At 42.1% G+C, this 19,489-nt stretch overlaps 2 long non-coding RNA genes across 4 annotated transcripts in view; one reads left to right on the top strand and one right to left on the bottom strand.

Annotated features, from left to right (window-relative positions):
* Positions 1–10,571: 10,571 nt before the first annotated feature.
* On the bottom strand, positions 10,572–19,280 carry LOC142054622 (uncharacterized). The gene is made up of 4 exons (XR_012659619.1): positions 19,035–19,280; positions 14,079–14,196; positions 13,082–13,244; positions 10,572–12,898 (listed from the first exon to the last, which is right to left on the bottom strand). It is a non-coding gene; the product is annotated as an uncharacterized LOC142054622 (long non-coding RNA).
* LOC142054621 (uncharacterized) overlaps positions 16,638–19,489 on the top strand; it is a 36,983-nt gene continuing 34,131 nt past the window's right edge. Inside the window, exon 1 of one of the 3 annotated variants that reach the window (XR_012659618.1) lies at positions 16,638–16,874. This is a non-coding gene — a long non-coding RNA (uncharacterized LOC142054621). Of the gene's footprint in view, positions 16,879–19,489 lie in introns of all 3 variants that reach the window. The other 2 variants (XR_012659617.1, XR_012659616.1) reach the window with 2 other exon arrangements.

The following is a 19,489-nucleotide window of genomic DNA, read 5'->3' as shown; positions in this document are numbered from 1 at the left end:
AATATTCACTTTTTAAAGAGAAAGGGAACTCTTAGATTTAGGGAATTTGAATCTGTTGAAGAGATAGAATAAGCAGGTTCATGCAGAAAGCTGTATGGTATCTCCGTACACAATTCTTCATGGCTTCCTGCTAGATTTATTTCTGGAATTTCTCACAATGGGCTTTCCAAAACAGAAGAAAGTTTCCTGAAGGTGAGCTGGTTTTTGTCAGTGATAACTTCTCCACAATTCAGCTGGTCCCTGGCCTCTAAATGGGTGCACAGGAAAGCAGGGAGCTGAGAGCAAATGTGCTCTCCTGTACACACGCAGGACAACTCTTTGCTGCCTCTATGCATCAGGGCTACTTTTCCCACTCAAGACCAGGGCTCCCGTATTTCCCAGGAAGGGTATTTTAATGCTCCTTACCAGTGGGGAGACTTCTCTCTGGTCTGGCTCTTTCAGATGTCACTAGAGTCATCTCCTGGTTAATTTTCTTCTGCACATTATGGATTATGTGGATTTCTAGGCTTTCGAGAAGATTTTGAATCTAAAATCAAGTCTAATACTTAGCTCTTACTGAATCTCTATATTGCTTACAAAGCAACTTGCCAACTAGCAAAAACTAGAAGACTAAACCAAAGCAATTCTGTCTCCATTCTTTCCTAAAATACAGTACTTTCAGACACAGTATCAAGGTTAATATCATTTGGGGGTGACTGTATGCCTAGTGTTGTGCCACAAATACCCTGGATAGAGGCAGAGGCCCTGGTCCTTTGGGCTGTCCCAGGACCCACACCTGGCTCCACACAGCAGAGGTGCCATTGCAGAGCCTCCCAAGACACCTGTATCTGCCAAGCTTCCCCCCATGACAGCCTCCACAGGCCCCTGCTGGACTTCACTTATCAGAAACTGCAAGAAAACATGAAGCTGTGAGGTTCTCTGCAACATCCTACTAATAACCCTCCCCTTACCTGGCATACTTTCATTTCACTGGGGGGAAGGATATGCTGAGTGCTTGTAACGGGTTCTCCAAACATGTCCTCTGTGCCTGTTTGTCTAACTATGGCCTTCGTGGCTGGGCACGGGATATCTGCACTGGAATCATCAAGACATGGGTATTTCACACATTCTCTCAAAACTACTGTGTTTGCATTTACTTACCTTGGACCTTAACTTTCCTTTTTCTTCTCCTGCCCCTGTTCCTACCCTATGCAGCATATGATTAAGTCTCAGCTCACTGTATTAGCCCCACTCGACCTACAAGCTGGGCAGGACAGTCCCTCTTCACTGGTCCTGCCATATTACATAGTTCAGTAATTTCTCTGAGTTTATAATAATACAAAACTAAAACTGAGGGGAAGAAACAAGGGGCCAACCAGGTAAAGCATGGAAATCTGGTCACCAGTAAGAACTTGTCTATCACCATCATGCAAATAGACGAAGAAACTCTCTCTACCTTCTCCCCCTGCTCTCCTTCATATCTAATCATGGGTTTGCTAAGTGCTTCTGAGGGCTAAGTGCCAGGGCAGACACACACTTTGCTCTTAGAAGCAGAGGAGCCATTAGCAAGGCATATATACCTCTTTACATTTTATTGCTTTGATCACGCTGCCTTTTAAACCCTTGATGGCATGACACAAGGCTTAGCACAGAGCTCAGGGAGGGAAGTAGGAAGTTCTCATCTGTGGAAGGGGATGGGTGGGGACTTTGCAGGAGGGAAACACAGTGAGATTTTCAGGTACAGTACATTTGGCAGATTGCCTGCTACCACAGAGCTGTTGCAAGTGCCGCTACAGAATCTCCTCCTGCTCAAAGGCCAATGTAAGCAAACCCAGGAGCACAGAGCTCACCTCTCGTCCCAGGAGGCAATAACTGCTAAGCCCTATCTCAGGCATCACCACAAGAAGACTCTGGGCACAGAGGAGCTGGGAGACACTGAGGCTGGGGCTCTCCCACAGCTGTCCAGCCCCATGGTGGAAGCACAAGCTGTTGCTCGCTCTGCACGGAGAACTTGCACCCCTGACTCCCAGCCCTCCTGCAACCCAGTCCTGCTCTGCCCAGGAGCTGCTCCTTCAGCAGAGCTTATAAACGAGAGGCAAAGGCCATGGGCCCCAGCAATGGACTGTGCCCCCTCCGATCCCGTGGTAATGCATGGGAGGTAACAATGGGATACAGATAAATGGAGACCAGAATGGAGCAAATCTGATACCAGCTCTTTAGACACACACAGATTTTCTGTGACAGATTCAGACTTGTCAATCTAAAATGCCTTGGCCTTGTAACGACAGGCCCACTGAGCATTGCTTCCTCCATGCCCCATTGCATATCAATGGTGTTTTCCAGTGTCCTCATGCACGGCTTTCACCTTTACTGTGTCATCTTGCTTTTTCACTTCCTTTCATGTGGTTTCCGGGGACAAGGCTTTTTAAAAAGCAATGTTCCATTTTCTGCTTTCAGAAGGGCCTCTCTGATGGAAATCTTCCAATTTTCTATTCTTGACTGCTCGAAGTTGAGCCAAGTAGGAGTGTTAGGAAGAATTCTGCTACAATTCATCCAACAAGCTTCCAAAATTTCCATTTATTCAAGTACTGTATTTAACATTGTTTATGGGGCTTGAAATACAGGGGTGGGTCACACGATGAGAAGAATGTACTTGGAAAACATCATCAGCAAACAGTCTGATAAGCACTGAAAGAGGGAAAAAACCAACTGTACTGCAACAAAGAAACAAACAGTAGCTCTTAAGCCTTTAGAGAAAAGTGAAAGTACTAGGTTAATTATAAGAAAAAATAAAGAAAGGTAGAGATAAAGAAAAGGTGAGTGAAAGAGGGGGACAGGAAGAAATGGAGAGAGAAGGCAGAGACTTTTCTAATTTTTCATCTTTTCAATCACCCTGGAATAGTCTTGCATCCAAAGTAACTTACCCATATTGCTCACAAAACTCTTTGTGGAGAGGAACTGTATTGATATCCTCAGTCTTCATCCTCAGCTGGCCCCATTCTGCCTTTAATATTTCTAGTTGCTTCCATAGTATCAGAAAAGATCTCTGTAAGTTACGTGATATGACTGGATCATGATGCCTCAGCAAAAGATTACATGTCTTTTTGCTGTTCTGCAACCAGTTAGCACATGAGTCAACCATTTCTGCCAAATTCTGCTGGAAGTCACAAGGAAACGTTTTGCTTCAAAAAGCTATGACAAACTTTTCATGTGTTTTTCTTTGCTTAATAGCATCTCATGCAATATATGGTGGGACAAGACATGCGACAGGCTGTTCTGAAATTAGAACTTGCTACAGGGCCTTACACCAGTGTCCTTCAGAGCATGATACAGGGCACACCCGGGCTACTTTTTAATTGCAGTGAGTACTCCCACACAGCAGAGATGGAGATAAAATTGCACAGAATTTAAATCCTTTGTTTTATTTCTGCTTTCCTCAAGTGAATCACTTCAACAGCAACACTCTGCTTGTCCCCTAACTAAAAGTACTGCTACAGAAATCAAACTCTTAACTCAGATCTTGAAAGAGGCAGACCTTAAAATAACTAGATTTGTCCTTTTATATCCATTTTACCTTGCAAATCAATCAGTGTGTCTGTTTTCCATCACAAACAGTTTCAATCTCTCCCCATCCCTTGAACCAAATGTTTGTGTAGTTTCTGGCAGGCTTTAGGTACCCCCAGCAACCATTCTTCATACACACATCCACAATGTAAGTACTCTGGGAAGTACAGCCTGGAAGGACCTTGCCTGTCCTTGACTAGATTTGGTTTTAGATGGTGTCCAGGCTGTTCCCTTCCCCTTTGCTCTAAGTAGCTCTTGATAAAGAAAGAGCTGGACCTTCGGTGGGGTATAGGGAGAAGTCAGGACAGTCTCCATTTTCTCCGTAAGTCTGGTGATACCAGCGGGCCCTCAAGAGGCACCTATCACTAGGGCTTCTCTCAAGAGCACTCGGGATTTATAGGAGACAACATTGTTCCCTTTGCTTCTTACCAAATGGCCAGGAGTAGGTGAGGTTATTACGGCATACCTGAGGTCTAGGTTGCTTATGTTCACAGAGATTTGGTTGCAAAAACTAATGGGAGTCCTACATAGAAACTGTACAGTCCCAAACAGACTGAGTTGTCAGAGGTACCTGCTTGCTTTTAGCTAATGAGGCTTGACCAAGTTAGCATGATCTTCCACAGCACAGACATAGCTGTTCTGCAGTACATCCTCCATTAGAAACTGCATTGCCACCAGCTCCCCATGAGCAACTCTTCAGTCTGCATCACTCAGGCTGCATAGGCACATCTGGAGAGGAAGGGAGAGTCCCTGAAGGTGTGATGCTCAGAGCTTAACAAGTAATAGCAAATCTCAGGTAACTGTCAGCACAGGGTTTTTTGTGTCATAAACACAAATAGATTTCAAGCTTTTGGCGCCATGGTCCTAAAACATATATGCTTGTACATAAAAATTATTTGATTCTCTAGTTCTAGCACACTAGGAAAATCATAAGTATAGGTTCATTATCAATAGAAATGCTCTGCTCTGCTTGAAGAAAGATCAAATGTGAAGTAAATGGTAAAATAGGCTTTTGGACAGAAAACGGAGAGATGTGTTTTGTTCACTTCTGTTCTTTAAAAAACAAAGACAGGAAAGGAGACGGTATTACTTTGGTTTCCTCCTGCATCATAAATTCATCTTGTCTTTATGTCTTTGGACATAAGCACAAGGCTGCTGTCTCACTGTACCTGCATGTTGTAATTTATATTAATTGTGTTGTTGATAGTAACTGGAAACAATCCTCCATCCATTAGGAATGTCCTCCAAGGAAAATTCATGAGTGTCTGAAAGAATAGAGATGACTTCATAAATAAGAACGACGTTCAATTAGTTATGAGTCCCATCTAATTTGATCAGGAAAAGGCAACTCAGAGGCCAAGCTACTATTTGATATGTGATACACTCTGATCTGACTTTGAAAGAGGCCGTGTACTAGAAAAGAGAGAAGCGTCTATTATCACTCCTTGGGAAAGAAGCAATAAGGTTCATTCCAGAATATATTTCCCACCAAGATGCTGTGCTACTTCTGCTTCCACAGAATAGCTCCCAGGTCCTTACCCACGTACTGTCAATCATTTATTGCTGGTCCTATCTCAGAAGCATCAGGACGTCTTATTCATCAAAGACATCCAGATTTTGCACCCCAGTACAAATCTGTTTCTCAGTTATGCTAAGGAGGTCCTACGTGTCATCACCTAAATCAAGGCAGGGTGGCAGAAAGTTTTCTTCCTATAACTTATTGTTTGGGAAGGGCATTATTAAAGGTGAAACAATAGTATCTGGTATTGGATAACTAGCAGGATGGGATTAAAATGAGGAAACATGATGTTAGAATGATTATTTAAAACTGCCTATTACCTTGGAACACGGTAATATCACTAGCAAGACTCATGTTTACTTTCCCTAACATGACACCAGCTTTTTTTTGCCAGTGTCATTCAAGGTGCCTCTTTAGCACATAGGTATCTAATTTGGCATTATGTAACTCTGTGTGATGCTATAGCTAAGAAACTACTAGACGTAAATATATTGCACACAACCATGACAGACATGTTGGGCAATCAAAACTGCTGCCAGGTGATGAGAGAGCTCAGAAGGGTAATTAACCAAAACTGAAAGTTAGTAACATCACCAACATCTATCATGCAGAATAATTCCCTTTGGTGACACCAGTATGATTACATTCCACCCCAATTTTTTATTATTCACTTCTGTAGAAAAAATTTTCTAGAATTCCTAATGGTGAATCAAGGTAATAAGCTGTAATAATAGGAATTTTTTTAGTTAGCTATTAGCAGTTAGATTCTTTGCACCATGGTAGGGAAGAAGTGAGCACCACGACAAGAACCACAGAGGACTTAGTTCTCCAGGGAGCTCAGTGCAGATGGAGGAGGAGTGCCTCTGAGGGTATGCCTTACTCACCCTGCAGTTTTGAGGAGCCAGAAGCTGTGGGAGCCTTAGCTGTGAAGCAAATGCACTTGGAATCGTAGAGTTACTCAATGGAGGCAGCGCATGGTATATCTTGTCTGCAACACTCTGGTAGGCTGAAACATTCCCTGAGGACAAAAATGTCTCCCTGAAAAGGAACAAAAATGTTTGTATTAAAAAGAAGTAAGATGAGCTCAAAATTCTCCAAATGGTCTATATTAAAATTACCTGCTCCTCATTATAAGCCATCATGGTAGCAAGTGATAGGGATAGCAGCAGATATGATGATTAAAACCAATAGGCAAAAACGTTAATGATGTAGTTGCATGTGTGAAAGTGCATCTGACTGGGGACATTTACAGCAAAATATATGTCTATGCTAATGGAGGGGGATGCTTGGGTAGATAATAGACTGGATAATAATTCAGGAGGTCTACTCCCTCCTGTTCCTGGTATTAGATCATTTCCTATACAAAGTGGGAGAGCCACTAAAGCCTTTCAAAGTTTTCAAAAGTGCTTGTGAAGCTTTGGAACTTAAATTATAAGATAATTGGAACCCAGAACTAGGTTTAGCAACTACAGTCCCCACAGATTTTCATGAGACCTGGTCTCACCTAGCAAAAGCACCTGGTCCCACACAGCAATGCAGGAGACGCACAAGTCCAGCTAAATCAGCGGAGTGCTATTCCAGCACAGCTGTATAGCCCTTCTGGGACCCAGCTGGCTTCTCATGTTTGGATTACATTTTGCTGTGCAACCACACACATAAAGCTACCTTTTACTACACTCTGTGCATCAGGTAAATATATTACCAGGTATATAATGTAAATATATAAAAGCTCAGACATAACTTTGTAATTTCGTTGCAGCAGCTTTGTCACATTCACTTCACCTGTACTTCGTTCACATGCTTTTGAAACAAAGACCTTGTTCGACCAGTTCTTGCAATATGAGAAACAATCTGGGCTGCAACTCTTTCTGTAGCTGCACATCCTCCTTTGAACGGCAACTCTAAGACAAGGTTCCTGTCCTTTTGTTTTTGTCAAACATACACAAGTGCTTTTAAAAATGACATGCAGTTTGTACCTGTTGCAGGGCTAACAAAGGAATTACGGGGACAAATAACAGCTTTCAGGATCAAACTTGCAGGGAAGCTCAAAAGTGATTAGATGTGATTTAGTGTCACTGTGTAAGCCCTGGTGTGGAGAGAATGGAAAGTAATTGCACTGACAATAAGGAAAAAGAAAGATGAAGCATCTGATATACTGCATTTCTCCTTACTTCCTGTTAACACACAATTCCTTATCTGGGGAAAACGTTTCCCTCAACAATTGCCTCTACGTATTTCAATCAGCAAGAAATAGAAGTAAAAGCTCGAGGCTTTTACAAGGCTTATCTTCTTGTGAGTCTCCAGGAAAATCTTCAGTCTACAAATACATACAATCACAGCTCCACTGGATAGCACAAGAGTGGTGCTACGGGGTCAGAGCAAAGGTCCATCCAGCTCAGAGTCCTGCCTCCCACAGTGATCAAAAGTGGATTAATGAGAAGATCACAAAAATCTCCAGAACAAGCATATGCTGATATTTCCCACAGATATTCTCACAGACACTAAGAATTTGTAGCTTAGGCATTTCCTCAGGTGATTGCTAAATGTTTAATAACTCCTGGTAGATTTGTCTTCCACAAGGCTGTGCAATCTCCCTCCAAGTTGTATGAACTTTTATCACCCACCATGTCCTGCAGCAAGAAATCCCACAGCCTAGTTACAAACCATGTACAAGAAATGCCCTTTTCTTTTCCCAGGGCCAGCTACCTGATGTTCACCTGGGATTCACCTTGTTCTGGAAAAGATCATGAGCAGACACTCCTTGTTTATCTCCTGCCTTTGACTGATGGTTTTACAGACCTCTCCCACAGCTGTACTGCTTGTTCCACCCAGCAACCTTTCATCATACATATCGCTCCTTTGGGAACCTTTCTGAGCTCTCTGTCCTCCCTCAGGTAGGGACAGAAGTGTGTAGGCTTGACAACACAGATTTATTCAGCGGTGTAGTGGTGTTCTTATTTTTGCTCTCTTAAAGGGAATCAATTTGCTTTATGCTTTTTTTTTTTTAATCACTACTGAGCTGAAATTTTGACAGAATTATCTGTCATAACTCTGAGATTTCATTACTGCATGGTAATGGTCAAGTCAGAGGCTGTCATTTTATACATTGGGATTGCTTTTTTTCCCCCCAGGTACATAATTTTATTGACACACTGAACTCCATCTGCTGTTTTATTTTGCACTTTTTCTGTTTTGTAAGGTCCTTCTCCAGCCAGCCCTTGCCCTTGGTATCCTGGGTATCACACTATCACGTACACACTGTACCACCTTATCTTTGGTTCCTTTTCAATGTCAGCTATGAGCACCTGAACAGCACAGGAGAAAGCTCAAACTCCTGTGGGAAGCCACTGGTAACCTCTCTTATCCATCGCAAATGTTGCTTATTTACAGCCTTCTCTTTCCTAAATCTCAACAAATTATTTACAATTGTGACTGTGTCCTCACATATCCAGTGGCTGCTCAGACTCCTTAAGAGCAGCCACTGTTGAGGCTATTAAAGCTTTCAGGCAATCCAGGCAACCCTTTATCCATGTTTGTTAACACCTTCAGAGAATATGTTTGTAAGGCATGACTGCACTTTTCAAAAGCAGCATTGACTTTTCCCAAATACATCATATTTGTCCATGCATCCACTTCATTACAGCTTCTGCTAATTTGAACACTATGGATATTGGTTTTATCAGCCTGTGATTAACCAGATCACCCTTGCAATTCTTTTTAACAACTGGCAACACATCAGCCACTTCCAGTCTTCGGGTATCAAGGCAGTGTTAAGCCAGAAGTTACACACCGTAGGTAGTACTTGGCTTCTTTAAAAAAAATAAACCCTTGAGTTCTTAGAGAATTCTTGAACATTTTCTAGCCTTGGCAACTTGTTCATCTTCACTTCAGTCCACTTGTGCTATAACTTTCCCTGGCAACATTTCCACTTGCAGCAGCTCCTCTGATGCATCTCATATAAAGAAAGGTTTTGGTGTGGGAACCTCCTCAAGTTCTTCCACAGGGAATGCAGAAACAAACAAATCACTTTTTAAAATGTGTGCTGTTGACTTATCTTCACTGAACACTCCTGATCACCTACTGGCCCTACAGGCTTTCTGGCAGGTTTCCTGGTATATTTGAAACAAGATTTATTATTAGTCTTGATGCCTTCAGCAAAATCATTCCTCAAAATCTTTGCTGGGCTGTTCTGAATCCTTTTATATTTATCTTGTCACAGTTTATAGTCCTTTCTGTTTCCTTCATTTGGATGAAAGTTCAGCTTTTTGAAGGATGATTTCTTGCTTTAATAATCTGTTTAATCCTGCTGTTTAGCCATGCCAGCATCCTCTTACCCTTTCTTAAGTCTTTCTTCACATGTGGTATGCATTTCTTGAGTGCCTCCAGTATGTCCCCAAAGAGTCTCTATGCCATCTGCAAGGATTTAACTCCCCTAGATAATCCTTCTAGATTTTTTTCAGCAAGTATTCTCATTTTTATGTAGTTTCCCATTTTGAATCTGAGCTCAGCTATGGTGATATTTATTTGGCTTTCACTGTTCCTTCAGGGATGTTTTATGCAAGCACATCATGACTGCTCTTAAAGAACAGCTCTTTAACTGCAGCATTTTGAACTCAGTCCTGTGTGTTACTTAAAACCAAGTTCAGTTGTTGTTTCTCTTCTGGTAGACTCCCTAGCCCGCCTGACCCAAAGCAGGCTACACCTACAAATCTCGTCTTGCATCATGCCACCACGTGGCATCTACAGAGGGGAGGACAGTTGAAATTTCCTCTACTTTTGCATGTCTTGCCCTTGTTTTGGTTCTGCCAAGGTTATTCTGTTGAGTACATTCAAACCTCTCTGTCACCATTATTGACAGACAATATACGGGAGGAGAGCAGGGAGAAAAGGAAGACAGTCACTTTTCAGAAAGTTCGGAAAAGTATATCTTAGCTGGGTTTCTGTGATGGGGTAAATAACAACATTTCACAGGAGGATAAACCTAGATCTTGGTATAAGCAGGTAAGTCCTGTACCTACTTATTAAGCATTCTTTGTTAAAGGAAAATATAAAATTAAATGTAGATCCTACAGCAAAACAAGATCAGGAACTCATAAGTCTACCTCTGTAGCAGCTACCAGCCCCCTTAGTTTAGTAAACTATGAATCACAAGATAAAGGTAATAAAATGCTCAGATAATAGGACAGCTGCACTCTGACATGGGATGTTAAGATCCTTCAATGAAGCATGTAAGGACTCTCACTACTGTTACTTAAAGTAAAATTGGCATCTTTAGAGAAAGGAAAATTTCTACACTTACAGGAAAGGCACAATTCATGATCTTGGAGCAGGTACCATGGACAAAATTTAAATTCATCTTTTCTAAATTTTTTTCTTTCTTTAAGAAAAGAGATTATAGCAGGTAGAGAATTATGAGGATGTGGTAAGGTCAGGGAGGAAAAGGCGTAGGAATGAAAAGTTACAACCATCTCAAAAGAATGGTTCTTTTATTAGCCTTTCCCATCAAAAAGTCAATTATTATAAGATACCAACAAGGACGGTGGCATATCTTTCTCGTTATCGTATCTGGTTAGATGATCATTGTAGGTCCCTTGCAACTGAAAATATGGAGATCAAATTTGTCAGACAGGAGCAGAATCAGATCCTGAGATGGCATTTTACTTACTCCAGAAACCCAAACTAGTTATTACCTGGTAGGGAGTGATAGGGACAACTTCTCCAGCTGCTTTCTATAAAATACTATTGGGGCTCAATTCTGCAAGCTAATGAATATTTTTCTGCTGAGGCTCTAAGGTGTTTTTATTCCCTTTAAGCCTAGCAAAAAAACTTCTCAAAGCAACGGGTCACTACAAGCCCAAGCCATTACCCTTACAAGAGCACCTGCTCTCACTTAGCGTTTGTAGCAAATGTGCACACAGGGCTTGACTGCCTCCAAAGACACAGGCACCGCAGAAGGGATTTAACTTGGAAGCACCTGTTATAGAAACCCAATGTGCTCTCTGCCAGGCTGCAGGGGCTGCCATCACTTAAGGAAGTTAAATGGTCTGATTTGGAGGAGAGGGAAATTATTCCGCAGCAGCAGCAACAAAAAAGATCTCTTCGTCAGGAGTAATGGAGTTAAATTGTCTGTTCAAAATGCATTATAGAGACAGCAGAGTACTGAGGACTCCATCATTGTCTGTATTTTCTGTTTTAAGTGTGGTAGCTAGGCACACATGGGATACATCTGAAATTGAAATACATTGCACATAATATTCCTCCTACATCTGGTTATATGGGTTCTCACTGATCACTGAGCTCAGTCTTCTTGATTGTTTCAGCGCTCATTAAACATGCTAATTTACATGAGCTTTCTCAGCCATATACAAACGAAGTTACTAGTACGCACTTGACAGTACAATGAGCGCACACCGCAGAACAGGCACTGCTTTTTGTTAGAGAAAATAAACCCACTTCAAAATCAAACACTCACAAGCACAGTATTAAAATAAAAGCTGTAACAAGTATTTATGATTCACTTCTAAAATGAATCCCTTCTAAATGAAATTATTTAGAAGGGATTCCCTTTATTCCCTTTTTTATTCCCTTCTAAATGAAATTGTGAATTTTAAATGAAAGATAAATTCAGAACTGATAATAAGAATATTACATAAAAAGAAAAATATGTAAGGCATAAAATCTGGAGACGTTATAAGACAAAGCTAGTCTTTTACGTATTTTTCCCTTCTAAAATGAAATTTTATTTATTTTATTCCCTTCTAAAATGAAATTTTGAATTTTAAATGAAAGATAAATTCAGAACTGATAAGAAGACTATTACATAAAAAGAAAAAGATGTAAGGCATAAAATCTGGAGACATTATAAGACAAAGCTAGTCTTTTACGTATTTTTCCCAATTCTTGAAGAATTTAATGTTTTTATCCAATAGTCATAATCAATTTTTCATTTTTTTAAAACACACCAGGACAGAAGGGAAGCTGTGCAGGTAAAGTTTTTACTCCTGAGTTGTGCCTGAGCAGCACCAAATGTACAGATGTATAAATGTGGGCATTTCTAGGTGGCAGGAGAACAGTCCAGCCATGCAGGACATGCAACACTGAGGAGGAGGTACAAATAACATGCCGTGTTTTGAAACTCCAGCTCACTACATTGTGGGAATAATCCAGTGGCTTAAAAGTCAAATGCCAAAGGCACTTCAGCACTTGGGACAGGATTATCTCATGTGACTTTAGTTGCCTAATTATTAGGCATCGATTTTAACTTGGCTCCTGCAATCTCAGGCACCTCCAAAGAGGGTTTCATCCCACTCACTTTGAACATGTTTTAGCTTGGGACAAGCAACTCCTCTGAAGGTGTCTTTGTAATGGTGTCCAGCAAAGATGTCCAGTGACAGCACGGCACCTGAATGGTGGTTAGATACCAGTAGCTCACAGCTAACCACTAAAGGAAAGGTAGACACATCCCACTCCTGCAGTGCAGTTTAACATCAACAACAAGTGAAAGCTATTAGGGAAACAGGTACTATTTTCTGCACAAATACATGTTCATTCAGGATGACCCACACCTCAGCTGTTTTACCCTTTCAAAAGAAAATCAAGTGACAGATTTACTAGAGGATCCCAAGCCTGGCTTTTTTAATCTTGTGGTAAAGACAAACTCATCATGGGCTGACCAGATGGCTTAACAGAGGGAAGAGCAAGGCGGAAGAGCAATTTTTGGACCATGTTCTCTGCTCCCTGCCAGAGCAGACCTCCCGAGGCCGGTAGGTATGTTGCTTTCCTGTGAGATTGTGACAGATCTGTGGTGCTGTGGGCATGTTCCTGAAACACAACAGTCTTCCATCAGTAGAATGGAGCAGGAAAAATAAAAAAATAAGACTGTAATTTCATCTTGACTTTATTCTTCAGTTGACATCAATCTCATCTTCATGTTCTCTTTGCCCCTTTTTTGCCGTCAACTTTTCACACCCTTTTGCACCTGGAACCGTTTCCCTTAAACACACAGTATTTGTTACTTACCAATTGTGTCAGTCCCTCCCCAGTCTGGGCTCAGAGGTTCTGCGTTTAAGGCACAAAAGCAGTTTGGAGAATTTCCTAATTGAGCAAAAGCCAGGAGATATGAAACCACGTCATGAAATGCACCAACAATTCCTAGGCTTAGGTGGAGAGCTCTGAGAGCAGCCTGCAGACAAGACCAATGCACAAATAAAAACATTCAGATGATCGTCCCTAAGCAAACACACCAAAGTAGCAAATCTTTTTGCTTCCTGGGCCACAACTGCTCCCAGGCACCAAATTAGACCTCCCTGGGAGGGCACTGGGGCTCCCAGAGCAAGGTCAAGCACTGGATTTTGTTTAGGCTCAGGATATCACTCCCAGCTGTCACCACCCCTTCTGGTGTCACAGCTTCTGGTTTAGAAACTGCTTCTCCCGTGTCTCATACAAGTTCTTTTCTCACTGTTTATATCTATCCAAATTATAGACACGGCCAGGCAGCCTTCCTCTTGCAGTCCTTCCCCTCCTGTGCTGCACCGTCTCCAGGTCCCGCACTGCCAGGGCTAGACCAGAGGCCTCCTCCCTCCTGTCCCCTCTCCTCCCTATTTCAGCAGAAATAAGTCAGAGGACATAAAGGTCCCAACCTGCCACTTTCTGCATGTGGGGACAGCGACAATACTTGGTAAACTGGTGGCATGGGGAATACTTTCACAAATAGGAAAAGCAATGCAGCATAGCTGGGTTTTGGTTTAATTACTTGTGGTCTTTAAACTGAAGGATTCTTCCTTTCAGTTTACTTTCGTTTCTATCTCTAAACCAAGGGGACCGAAGCTTTCTTCTTTCTGACAGGCACTCTTCATCAACACCCTTCATCAGTGGTGTGTGCTAGCTGCATCCAGATAAAAACCACTGATGTTTATTTCCCCATTGCCAGTGACAAGCAAAATTATAATGCATGCAAAAAGATGCATGTGGCTTACTGCCTAGAACAAAATCTCTTTTAGCATTGGCAAAAACTGACCTTCTCTGGAATTGTTTTGAACATGATCAGCACTTCAGTAGGGTGAGGGATGAACCACAAATTAAGGAAGGTGCATCCATCTGGAGACAGCAAAGAGCGTGGTCGAGGACGGAAGGACCTAAGTTATAGCAAGAAGGGAGAGGTGTTCAGCATTTTGAGGCTTCTTTCTGCCTGTCACTTCCCAGAAAGACATTTTTTTTAAGTTTGATAAAACTGTTACTTGAACATAGGATTTGCCTCTAAGATTTGGAGCAAGTGTATTTTAGACATAACGTGATTTAGCTTCCATGTGTAGGATGCAAGGTAAAGGTCTGACCTCAAACACCTGCTGAATTTGAGAGTAATTTGAAAGAAACTTTCTTAAAGCGTGTGATTTATAAAGCAGGGATGTGAGCTGCTGTACTGAGGGCATTCAGGGTCTCTTCCCCTGGGAACACGCTTTTGCTGGCTAGAACAGGAGACAGGCAGGGCAAAGCAGCAGACAGGCATTAAAAATCTGTATCATTACTTTAAAATATGATGTGCAATTATTAGTAGGCAGCCCACTTTTTTGCCAGAAGATATGAAAATACATTTGTCACATGAATAATGTATTTTCCTGTTTTTGTATACAACGTGCCATTTCTTGTCTTCACATACGTGAAGATGAAGTACGATATGCAGCTAGTACATTCTGAAATAAGAGATATAAATTCAGCTTGGAGATTAAGTTCAGCTCTTTCTGAAGTAAGTTTTGCAGGGTTTTTAATCTTTTTTTTTTCTTTTTTTTTTCTGGGGAAAAAAAAACAAGGCTGAATGCAAAAAATAGACCTTTGGTTTGGGTGGGATAGTGTAATGAAAGGTTAAATATTCCATGTTATAAGCACAGAAATTATATCTGGGCAGGGTTTGTTTAGCCAGCTGTGCCCTACTAACTTTTGCACAAGAATGGTAATCACAAATTGTACCTAAGGAAACCAGACAAGTGTCGCTTTTCAGGGTGAGATTCGTATTCACACCCTCTGTTTCCTGTGCTTTACATCACAGCCCGTAAACGATACCAGCAGGGAGAGCACAAAGAGAGCGACCAGGGTTTCCTCCAGAGGCAGAAGCACACAGGCCGTCCAGATGTGCTTAATCTTTACAGACCTCATTGGACAAGGACTGTGGGCAGCCTGTCACAAATGCTGTACTTCCCCGCCTCACCACAGGATGTTACGTCTGGCTTCTCTGCAGCCGTGTTATGAAGGAGTCCCACACTACAAAACCCTGCTACGATGTGGCACCTAAGTTCTTCAGAAAGAAAATAAGGACAGTCCACTGCATCCAGATAAGCCCTGGTGCTGCCTGCCCTAGCAACACACAAACCATTCGCAGTGCCATGTCCGAAGAAACAGCTAAAACACAGTCTAATCCCAAATAAAACAGGTTTTCTACATTGTGTAAAAAAACCCTAAAAACTGTGCTGTGTCATGCTCACAGAGTGACTGCTACTTTTAGAGCGTGTATGGCTAAAAGCTATGACCTAGTTTCATATGCCAAATCTGGGAACAAAAAAAAGGCTAGGGGAAGGGAAGGACAGGACAGCACCACTGCACAGAAACCACAGCCCTACATTTTCCTTGTTCTTCCTCCCTCTAACATTTACTTTTAAGTCAGTGGTTGCGGAGGGAATCTTTTACTATTTTATGTAAGATAATGTTTCTGCTGCACCCAAGTGCTTCTGCCTTTTCCTAAGGGATACTGCTAAGGCTTAGGTAAGTCAGCAAGGGTGGGTGCAGGGTATGTATCCACAGCCCTCCCTTCATCCCGCTGCAGCTGGACTCTATATTACATAAAGACAGCAAAATCAGGAAGGACAGAGGGTTCATCTGACCAAATGGAGATGTTTACAATATGAGCACCTCCCCTAAGTTCCTGGAGAGAGAAAGAGGCACCTCCAGGACACAACACATCTCACCCAAAAGTAGGAGTCTAAACAAATCATCCCTCTGAAGCACCTATTGACTACTGGGGAGTCTAGTCAGATACAGGTGTCTGAAGTCAGGTGGTCTATTCTCACACATTTCCCATTGATGTTAATGAATTTTAGGCTTATGGAAATACATATATATATATATTTGCAAAAAGCTTTTCATGATAACTATTCCCATTATCTCTTCTGCTCCTCCCCCAGAGTCTCTCCTTTCCTTTCTTCCTTTCTTCTTTAGTCCATGCTATTTTTTCTCTTTTCCCCCCTCTTCATTCCCCACCTATCTTTTTTCCTCTCTGCATTTCCCCCGCTATAACTAGCCACCTTTCCCCCATCCACCAGATACGTGTTTCTTCCTCCCAGCTGCCGGTCCTTCTCAGAAGGAGGGAGGGATGGAGAAGGCAGGACCTGCTCACCCCTCAAGCGCCTGGCAGCCACAAATGCAGGCACTGAGATTAGATCAGAAGATAAGAAAGCAATTGAATTAATGTCCTGCTATAATCCACTAAATGCAGGCAAGATGGAAGCTAAATTTCTGCTTTCATCATAACTAATTGACAGTTGCTGTCTACAAGGTGCTTCTTAGCTTCAGTTAACCAACAACAGAAAATGAAACATTAACTGGTAATAAGTGATAAGTGGGGACAAAAAAAGGGCAGAGGGGCTGAAAAGGCAGAAGCCATTTTTAATTAAAATCTTTTCTCCAGCTCCCTGCAGCTCCCTTCCCGGCATGAACGCCAGTTTCCATGTTGCCCTGCACAGGACAGGTCGACACAGGTGCAAAGGGCTGCAGTGGTCCCCACGCTCACCTGTTCTCTGGACACCTTCACGTCTGCCTCCCTCTGGTAGGTAAGGATTTGCTCTCGGCTTCCTTTGTATAACAAACGCAGAAAAGCAGCACAATATAGCAAGTGATATGAAAGTGAGTGTGGCTGGGCCGCAAGCTGCTGGAGAGACACAGGCAAATGTCAAAGCACAGGAAGAGAAAAGGCAACCTCAGAAAATTCAGGGCTATTTAAGAAATAAAAGGACATACATATGTATACATGCTTATTTTCTAGGATGTTTTATTGCTTCAGATTGATTCATTTCAAAGTGTAAAAGGACAATGTGTAACTGCTTACATTAACATTTTTGAAGAAGTGTAATAGTATAACCCTATAAAGTATTACAGGGTATTGAAATATTTTCTTGCTTTTGAAAAGTTACAGGTCCAAGAGGCACAACCAATATCCGATTAGGGTGCAGAATGCTAGGACTCACTGATCTGTATGTTGAATATCCCAACAGCAGCAATGCTCTGCAGGACCCTCTCTGTCAAAAGACAGATACTGCTGAAACATGCCATGGCTTTATTCTTTGCTCAGTGTCCCTGTGACACCAAGACTAGCAGGTAGTGCATAGCATGAACTGCAGAAGTATAGGTTCTGCAGCTGAACTCAGCTCCTCTGTGCAAATAAATCATGTTTGACTCTTGCCTTGCTAATAAACTAGGATGCCAACCAAAACAATTGTGATGACAAATAACCGCTCTAGGTCCTAACTCCCAAATGAGTTCAGGGCAGAAGATGGACACTGTGTGACCCACAAACCCCCAGACTGAAAGAACCTGGGCTGGGGGGTAGCTTGAGCTTGAAATGTAAGTCTACTAAAATATTTTGCTCCAGATTTACTATTATCTCTTCTGTTAATGTGTCCAGAGAAGGCCTTTTCTAAAGATAAGAGTGAATGTGTTATGAATGGACCATGTAAAACTTTTTAGGATGATATGCAAAATACCATAGAGCTTAAAAGCTTCTCAGGGCATCTGAGACAGCAGTACAAAATACATTGCCTTAGGTAATGCCCAATAAAAGCAGGCAGATAAAGGCAGAACACCAGCCAGTACTCTGGGCCTGTGATGGGATTACTCCTCAGCAACTACTAGCCAGATAAGAGCTAGCCCTAGACTAGAGTAGCTCCACAAGCCTGTGTCTGGCATGCAGTTGAACAACAAGAAAGGGGTGATGATCGTCTTCTCAAGTACCTTGTTGAACCCCATTTTATGATTTGTTTGGCTTGTAACCACACTCTCAATCTTTCTTATCACAGAATTACAGAATCACAGAATGGCAGGGGTTGGAAGGGACCTCTGGAGATCATCTTGTCCAACTCCCCTGCTTGAGCAGGCACACCTAGAGCAGGGGGCACAGGACCACATCCAGGTGGGGTTTGAATATTTCCAGGGAGGGACACTCCCCAGCCTCTCTGGGCAGCCTGTTCCACGGCTCTGTTGGTACTAAAACTTTTGCCTGAACATTAATGAGTGGGTTTTTTTGTGTTTGCTATTGGGCCTCTCTATTGCTGGAGAACAAGGTGATCAAGAGTAAAACCAGTGTCCTGGCTGACTACTTTCACAGCTAAAACTGTCTGCCTGCTGGTGCTAATATGGGGAGCCCAGAGACTTACAGAGAGTCTGCAGAAGGGCTCGCCTTGCTAGCCACGAGTTTTGAGGAAGGAGATCCTTATGACATGGTCAAAAAATTGTCCCATCTGAAAGAGGCAGATGATACAGGGTCATCCCCTAGTCTGTTGTGTGCTTTTCCTCTCCTTTCCTAACTTCCAACAAGTCACATGTCTGAAACTTATTAACAGGTTTTGTTTCAATCTTAAATAAATAAAATTAAAAGGGTGAGATAACCCTCACTACTTAGGCTTAATCATTACAGCAGAAGATTTACATCCTGTAATTGAGATTATCCGTTTCTTTCCCCCTTACATGCAGCACTGGCATTAGAAGTAAGCACATTTCTAAAGTTTTCATTCTTTGTATGCCAGCTTTTGCAAGTGACTCCGACTGTGCACATTCTCTGTCCATCAAAGTCACCTGAAGACTGGCAGAATACACTGCTCAGGGCAATTCCAGACTACCATTTCCCTTACAAACATGTATTCACCTTTACTTAGTAATATGCATTGACTGAGGACTCTGACCCCAGGAACACACGTGCAAACATGATACAAACCTGGGATCAGCTCCAAGGTTTTTCTTTAAGTCTTGCTCCCCTTTTTTCCTTGAGATAGTCCAGTTAGGAAGTACTTGTCTCTGAAGCCAGGGAAAACATCTAAGAGGTTTCTTAGCCTATTGTAATACCCAGTGAGCTGACCTCTCAGAGCATGCTGGGACACACGCTGATTCAGCCTAAAAAAGTATAATTAAAATATGTAGTGTTGGGCAGGGCTTCATCTGTCCAGATAAGCTCTACCTTTGTTGAGCTTAATCTCTTTCTATATGGACAATTACAGCATCTGCTACAGCAAAATTTACAAGCTATGATTCTTCTGTACTGTGACAACCAGTGGGATAAAAATTGCCAAAGTGGCATTTAAGAACCAAGGTAAATTTTAGATTCAATGCTTTTCATCACACAGATGTCTTTACAATGCCTTAGAAATATCTGCAAGTTAATACAGCAACCAC

The sequence above is a fragment of the Phalacrocorax aristotelis genome, chromosome 3, assembly GCF_949628215.1.
Source record: "Phalacrocorax aristotelis chromosome 3, bGulAri2.1, whole genome shotgun sequence".
NCBI lineage: Eukaryota > Metazoa > Chordata > Aves > Suliformes > Phalacrocoracidae > Phalacrocorax > Phalacrocorax aristotelis.
This window is presented reverse-complemented; position numbering and strand designations above follow the sequence as displayed.